This window comes from Ruditapes philippinarum, unplaced genomic scaffold (genome assembly GCF_026571515.1).
Source record: "Ruditapes philippinarum isolate M1 unplaced genomic scaffold, ASM2657151v2 ctg4512_1_1_1_1, whole genome shotgun sequence".
Taxonomy (NCBI): domain Eukaryota; kingdom Metazoa; phylum Mollusca; class Bivalvia; order Venerida; family Veneridae; genus Ruditapes; species Ruditapes philippinarum.
Window position 1 is genome coordinate 82005 of NW_026856155.1, and position 8721 is coordinate 90725.

General features: G+C 30.5%; 1 long non-coding RNA gene across 1 annotated transcript; it reads left to right on the forward strand.

Annotated features, from left to right (window-relative positions):
* The first annotated feature begins 261 nt into the window (after positions 1-261).
* Positions 262-7281, forward strand: LOC132745615 (uncharacterized). The gene is made up of 3 exons (XR_009627875.1): positions 262-344; positions 493-705; positions 6812-7281. It is a non-coding gene; the product is annotated as an uncharacterized LOC132745615 (long non-coding RNA).
* The last annotated feature ends 1440 nt before the right edge of the window (positions 7282-8721 follow it).

The window sequence follows — 8721 nt, forward strand, 5'->3', positions numbered from 1 at the left end:
TAAAGTTTAAAATGAATTTTATATGCGTAGATGATTTGATAAAAATATGATGGGAAAAGTATGAAAATAAACTACAAAATATTCATTATAAAATATTTTGAAAACTATAGTCTGATAAGTTTATATATGTCACAATTTGTGCTACATGAATACCCTTAAGATTTTTAAAAAAAAAAGTTTCGTTCGTTGATTTCAAAATTTTATCGATGATTGTAACCATACCTTTCAAGTTAGTCAAAATATGTTTTTTTCTTTCTTTCAGGAGTGACCATTGGCTTGGCCCTTGCTGGTGTCATAGCTATTGTCATGGTAGTCCTGAGTATTGTGATTTTTTTCTTAAAAAGGTTAGAACTTCTATTACTGAAAATGTGATATACAAGTATATAATATACATGTGTATATAACGTTTGTTTGTTCATTCAGTAACCTAGTCAACTGTATGGGTTATATGTTATATTAATGGATCTGAATCTAGTGTTTGATATATTTCAGGCATCGGTCTGTGAAAGAAAAAAGAAAGAATCAATCAAATGAAGTCGCAATGTCTGACTTAGAACCTAACACAGAAAAAAGCGAGTGTGATACTAATACTTACGAAATACCTGACCAAAACGTTTATGAAGGTCTAGATAGGCAAGGCAATGCTCCATCGAGTGAAATGTACCAACATCTGTATACAGAAACCAATAATCCAGATTGCTAAAGGTAAAAACACTCTCATTTGATAGCAATAAATGTTTTGTAAATGTTGAGTGTCATATATATAACACATCGATAAATATTGATATAATTTCTTTTGAATTAAGGATTACGGACCCTAATAAATCGGTAAATATCGGGTAAAATCGTGAAACGTCGTAGAAGGCCCGAAGCTACCCTCGCCTTTTGTCGCCACTTATCGTATAACCTATTTTAAGCGACTGTGACGTCAGTTTTCACAGGAAGCAATATGGCCGCTCCCTTGCGAAACTATCGTGGCCGGTACGTCAAAAAACAAATAACGTTAAAATTAAGAAGTTTGAAAGGATTTTAATTAAACATAATTATGTAACGGACAATTCTGTGCAAAGTGGTAATTCTGCTGAAGTGTTTAGTGACCAGAATCTTACGCAACAGTGGAAAATCGGGCGGCGAATCATTGAACTAGGTGTTCTTGTTGAAAAAATTTATTTGAAGTTTTGCAAATCGTGCAGGTTAGGACCGGTTCCACTGACGTTATACAGTGTACAAAAGGAAATTAAGAAGGGACTTGGTGGATATCTGTATGTGCAGTGCGAAAATTTAAATTGCGGTTTTATTAACTTTGTTCCGTATGGGAAAACCCACAGGCACAGGGGAAAATCAGGAAAATCAGGCATGCCTTGTTTTGCAGTAAATACCAAGCTTGGTACAGGTATAAAGCTTACACATATTTTGTTTCATGTGATCATAAACATAGTTGTCTTATAAGAACATTTTATGCATTTAAAGTCAATTTTATCAAATGTTCAATGTTTATTTTATTATTATATAAAGGAGAAAATGTATTAACCTAGATAGCTTGCATCTTTTGCAGGCAGAAACTGTGTCGGGTGTATTGTTAAAGTGCTCAATCAGGTCAGCTTGGACCTAAAATTAACTAGTCCTCAAATCATATCAGCCTTGTATAAACTCTGCTTTGGTCAACTAGGCCCTCTTTACCTTTTTTATTTGTGTTAATATTGGAATATATATTATATACATGTAGATCTATATTTATAATAATTATCTATTCCACATATCTGTTCCATGTTATATGAGTCTGACTTGTGTGGGATAATTATAAGTTTAAATGATGAAAGTTTGAATATTATCATATTCATTTTAGTAAACCACAAAGTTTTTGCCATGTTGACCAATGCGTACAGTTGAATCCAGGAGCTTACATTATTCTTACATGTACATTGTAAAATATGTGACCCCTATCAAATAGCTTTTCTATGTTGAATTTAGTTGTTTTGGGTCACGTCTTGAAAGAATGTTAATATATTATAGAAAAAAATGATAAGTTTCACTCATTTTCAGCTATGATAGACAGTATTGGAGGTCCAACATAAGGTTAACAATATGCTGTCCACCCTCAGCTTACCCAACATTGTCCACTAAAAGCGAAAAAAATGGAACGCAGGGCATGGAGAGCTATCCGAGTGTGTGGCATCTTAAATCAACTTAAAACAGCTGCTTCATAATTCTTCAGTATAGAAATACAGTGAGTTAAGTGTTATTAATACAATATACAGTTATAATTTCACAACATGCTTGTACCAATTGTATGTTTTTGTAACAACATCAAGTTGAACAGTCTCTATTGAACTGCATAAAGCTGTAATATATAATATGACCATGCCTGTCTTCTCACATGAAAAAATTAACATTCCCAAATTGAAAGTTGCAATAAAAAATCTGTATAATATAAAACAATCTAAAATCTTTGAATCAAGGGCTTTCTTCACTGTTATGGTGCTTAAAGTTTAGCCATAAAAAGACAGTGATTCTTTGTATTCATTAATCAATAATTCCTGGGATGAGTCAGTTTCCAAAATGCTGAAATAAATAACTCTGCTTTCAGTCTCAAGTATCAGCTACAAAAGAAAACAGTCTAAAGCAAAATAAAATCACTGAAATGATAAACAAAAGTACAAAATTTAAATCTAATGGCCCATAGTTAATTACCAAACTTGCTAAAAAATAATTTATGATTAGAGGTTTGTAATATGTTTACTGGTAAGGTAAAAACTAATAATAAAATGTAACTTGGATTTAATTACAATGTTACATACTGGTAATATTGAATATAAATATAAATGATTAATTTTCAAAATAAATAGCGTCTGTTCTCAAACATGTATTTGAAGATTCAGTTGAATGGCGAAAGTAAAAGCTCTGATGAATGTGAGTAATCAATTTCCATGAAAGCCATTAATGCTGGTTTGTTGATTCGTTAATGAATAAATAGTTATTATTAAATGATCTTCCTAATTTCATATCATAGTATATTTAATAACATATAATTGCTCTAGGGTAAAGAGGTACAGTTAGAACCTCCATACAATCTACTTAAAATTAATTATGACAGCCTCAGTTTGTAAATTCTGATCAAGTTGTGTAAACTATTTTAGCACGTCAATTTGCAATTGCTATGTCACGCATCCAGTGCACAGTATAAACATGTGTGTAAGCACTTCAAACATGCTGTGCTTATGAATTTTATGGAGTTTGAATATATCAGGATCTTATAGGTAGCTAGGAAGTGATTTCAAGGTAGATTTAATTTATGCATAGCTGTAAATCCCATGTGAAAAATTGGATCTTGTGGAGATTTTATCAACAATCAGTAAAAATGGTCGTTTCTTAGATTTTAAGACGTCAAAACCTCCGATGAAAGTGCTATAAGCAACTAGAGGCGCCATCTATCAGTCAGGTACTAAAAGACTTTTAGTTCATGACATACATATGCAGATAAACTATTAAATGTTTAAAAAAAAAGTTAGATCATGATGTTAATTGAGTATTGTAATTATAAATCATAATTGTAAAAATTAATATAATGATTTCAGGTATTGAAAGAAAGGAGGAGAATTGATGTAGAGAGGGATACCTGATGCTGTTCCACTGGTGACTTTGAAAACCCATAGCACCTCTATCAGACCCGATCAACATGATATGCACTGATTTAAGAGACTACAGGAAGTTACGTGAAGTAGAATTCTTTAGCACATGTAATAATAAGTGTTAAATAATTTTTGCTCTTATTTATTTTCATTTTGATTTCAAAGTATGAGCGAATTGTATATGAAAAGAAAAAAGGAATTAGATGTGTAAATAGAATATCCTGTTCAGTTAAATTGAAGTAATTAAATTTCAGTCGTGTTGGCCAAATGCCCCACATAACGCAGATTGCTGCCCAAGGTTGAACAGTGGCATAGGACAAACATTCTGTTATATTACAGCCCAAGATGCCATTCAACAGTGCCCAGCAAGCGACAGGAATAAACAGTCAATGTGACATTTTATTGACATAACGGGACTGTTGTTGATTAAGTTGACATCAATGGTGCTTGGACTGTCTTATACAGTGCTTGATAAAATACAGTAATGTTATTGTAACTGCCCCCACATGTAGAAGGTTTTTGACTCCTGTGCCTTATTTCAGCCTTATGCCAACCCAGGGAAGACCTTCATATAAGCAGGAATTTACCTTGCTCGTGACTATTACAATATAGCATATAAGCACATAATGCCGCAAAATGATGTACAGCTTTGTTTAAAATACTTTCTCAAGCTGCTCATTGATATCTGTACAAGACCTATGGAAATTGACTTTTGCTCCAAGGGCTGTTTACTTTAACCTTTTTATCAGCCCAAGAAAAGGCAAAAAAATCTGGTACATTTTACAAGGTATTGTTGCTTGTGGCATTTGTAAATTGGCCACAGCTGAAAATATGCCAGTAGGTCTAAATTTGAATAGTTGAGAAAATATATCTTAGGACAGGATTGCATATAACTTACATGTAAGAACTCTGAAGGCCAGCCACGTGTAACTACACTAAAAGAGTCTTAAAGTGTTATACCAAAACTTGTTGAACATTTTAAGGAAATAATGAGGTGAGTAATTCTGTAATACAGTATTTTGTTAATTATTGTACTGTTGTTTTAAAAATCATTATCAAAAGATTTGTAATGAATATAATTTTTGACACATAAAAACAATATTCTTCATTATTACAATTTTGTTGTAAAAACTTTTGAAAAGTTGCTAATATAACTTGAAGCAGCTTTGGTTAGTATTTAATGTACCAACAATTAAGGTCATATAACCAGTCATATATCATAAAATAGTAATTTTATGTACTTATTCTATTTTTCTATTGTAACATTTTATATTCAGTGATATTTGTAACTTTCATTTGTTTCTAGCATTTTGGTCATGATAACAGACATTGATAATTTTTGGTTTTTATTTGGCATTATGGAAAATCGGTAACCAAATGTCATTTTTTTATATATTCCTGGATTAAGCCGGTGTCATTGTGTTTTTACATGTTCATTAATAGTTACAGAAAACTCTTAACAGAAAATCTTGCTAAATTTCTTTCTGCAAAAAGTAGTTCAAAATCTATGATACAGAAGATTCTTTCAGGGATGAATATTTAAAAAAAAAAAATTAAAAACCTAAATCTATTTTGTTTGAGTAAGCTATTAAATGAAATTGCCATAGTAGAAAAAGTCTCTAGTAATTATTGATTAATTTCTTCAAAATGCGTAAAGATGACTCAATGTTTTTTCTATGTGAGATTGAACTTTTAACAGATTTTTAAGAATGGAAAAAATTACAAAATGCGTGTTCAATTTTTATGGAAAATGCAATTTCCGTTGCACTGATCGAAGTGTGCATGATTAGCTGAGAAGTAGTTAAAATATAAACACACTTTTAGTTTTAACATTATTTATTCATATTGTTAATGTATCACTCCATAAAACACAAGGAAAACTCATATTTTGATTGTCTTTGAGTGAAAATAGTCGAGAATGGTAGAAGACCTCTTTTTGTGGCTTAGGTCTTATCTTTATTTTCCCTGTTGCTGAGGTTGAGAACTACCTTTTATAAATATGAATAACACATATTAAAATCTATTCTAACGGTGTTTTAATTTAACTGATAGTTCTGACAACTATCAGGTAACTTGTTATGTAAGTTCTTACTTCAAAAGAAAGTTTGAAATTATAAATGTACATTTTTTGTATCAGATATGAATATTTCGACAATTTCGGACTATTTGAAAATTGACACATGTTTTGTTCGAATAGCTATAAAACAATGAAATTAGCCAGTGGTAAAATCTCTTAAAAATTGGTGATTTGTTTCCTAAAATAAATGTAGATAATTATTAATCTATTCTATTTTTTTGAATATAAATAAATTTTTTTAAAAAAATGTTAAAAATTGGTATTTGGATTAAATTTTTAAACAAAAATGCATGTCCGAGCACCGTTTTGAAACCATTTTGATACTGAAAAAAAAAAATATGAAAGATATTTTAGTTTTCTGTATTATTATTTCATAGAATGATGGAAGTACACTAGTAAAACACATATTAGATAGTCTAAAAAATTATAGCTTTGAAAAATTAGACCTTGTTATTTTACTGTTAGGTCTTCATTTATTTTCTCCACTTTCCGAAATTGAGGGTGACCATATTGAAACACAAATATCTAGAGTTGTAGATGGTAAAAGATGTTAAAAATCCTGCAATAACATGCTTAAATATTATATATTTGAAAAAGAAATGTTTCTTTGTTATTCTTGAAAGTGCCCATTAGGGTCCGTAATCCTTAAGAAAGAATAAAACATAATCGTTGCATACAATAGAGATTACAAAGTGGTATATTTTCCGTCCCCTGAATCACGTGAATGTACTTTGGCTGTGCCAAAAGGCACGTGAGATTTCTCCTGTAATTTTAGCAAAAAACAATTAATTATAACACAGCGGAGTAACAAATGAATCAACAATGGAATAATTTTTCTTCGTTTCAATTTGTATTTTATTCTGATCAAATGTAAGCAGCTATTTTGAAAATTCCCCAATGCTTATTTTTTTGTAACAACACCATTATCTTAATGGTAAATTCAAATATTGCTTTTTCTCCTATGGTTAAATCAATTATGTGTTACGGTATAGGTATGTCATATTCAAAGTATATCGCAAGAATAACGTTCCGTCTTAAAAATAGGTGACGGGTCCTTATGGTGTTTATTATAATTATTTCGGTAATTCTTTTTATTTCTTTACAGAAAAACTCAAAACTTTAGTCACCGACAGTCGGACACAAACAGTTTGGAAAAAGAGCATAACAATACGCCTGATAGTATTTGTGACGGCTTGTCTCGTGAAAACTCGTCAAATGAATATGAAAGTTATAAAACTAACGCAACTGATCAGATGCACGAAACGCTACAAAAAGACAACTGACACATATTAAGAACGGCGTTACCTAAGATTTAGGAACATGAGTTATTTTTTTCATATCGACATAAGCAATCTTTAAACCAGACATCGGAATTACGCGTGACTTAAATGAACGCTAGAACTTGTGAAACAATAGGGCTAAGATACATATGTGTAAGCTAAATGTGTTTTAAAAGGTGTTATCAAGAGTTTTGTAAGAAGTATTTAGCAACACCTTAAATAATCTGATAGATTCCATGAACACCTATGAAACATCTATAATAAATTGATATGATGAAGTTGGATTTATAATGATAATATCCTTATCTAGAGAAAATTACATACACCAAAAGGAAACATGTATACTTTTTTTTCATTACGGCCTAATGATTAAACAATGACAAAGAAAAATACAAATAATTTATGACAAAGAAAAGTACTTGTAGATCTATACAAAATTTTAAAGTTTTTATTTCGTTCAAACAAAAATTCTATGTATTTTTGTAATGTAGAGCTAAGATATTTTCATTCATTCAACCGACTGACACTCTTTTTAATCATAGTATTTATAAATTAACTTATTATAATAAAATTTTCATCATGAATAGCTTAGAATTTAAAGTGGTTTCAGTTATCATCATGTATAAGAAAACAACTTTTACGGCTGGTTATGAAAGATAATAAGGTCAAAAATTGTTTAATTCCAGACCAATGCTTAAAATACGAATAAGAATCATTTGGATAATAAGTATGAGGTAAAGGTTTCAGTACAAATTCTTTATGATCGATAATGCGTAAATTATTAAATTAAATTACTTAAACAGTGTTATTGAATTCACAGTTTTTGCAGTACGAGTTGTTAGATTTATAAGAATGCGATTGTGATATCTAAGATTTATAACAGTTCTTCATAAATCAATGTGTTCTTGGTGTCAAGCTATCATCCCTAAACGATTAGAAGATACAAAATTTTCAGTTTTGCGATTTTTCAAAAAGCGGATGACCATGTAATGTAACATTTCAATGATAAAGTTTTGAAACATTCATATTATCTACAAGAGGAACTGACTAAGATCATCATATATCTTCTATTTTATGTACCCGATCTATTTTTGACAAAAGAAAAGACTGAAAAAGAATGCGGCCAATTCGAAACTTGTAAATATTTTTGATGCTCTAGAATATGTTCACAATTGCACATGTGTTGCTTATAATAAAGTTACATCCCATCCATAACATTACAATGCATTAATTTTATCATGATTTCCTATTAAAATAAGAGTTGTAATGATGGATCAAGTATCTTGTATATTTCAGGCATCGGGCGGTTGAAGAACAGAGACCAAACAATCAATCAAATAAAGTCTCAATGTAGAGATCATATCGCGACTTTCCAGCTTTATTGGTGAAAAAGGATCTCAGATGCCTCTCAGTACATTATTTCAGGCACAAACGGGCACCTGAGTAGAACCGCCAACGTTCCGTAAGCTAGCTGGATAGACCAAACGATGGCATCAACATAGTTTCAGGAATTTTATTTGAATAAGTTATAGAAAGATTAAACCATCATTGGTATAATATTGTATTAAACATTTGTACATAAAAAATAATCACTCAAGTGACAAGGTGATATATTTAATAATTAGAAACACCAAATGCTTTTAGTAATTCTGTTGACAGAATGAAAAGTAAAACAAGTGTTCAAATGTTTCTTCAAAATGCCATAAAAATCAGGTAAAAAACAGTAATTTTCTCT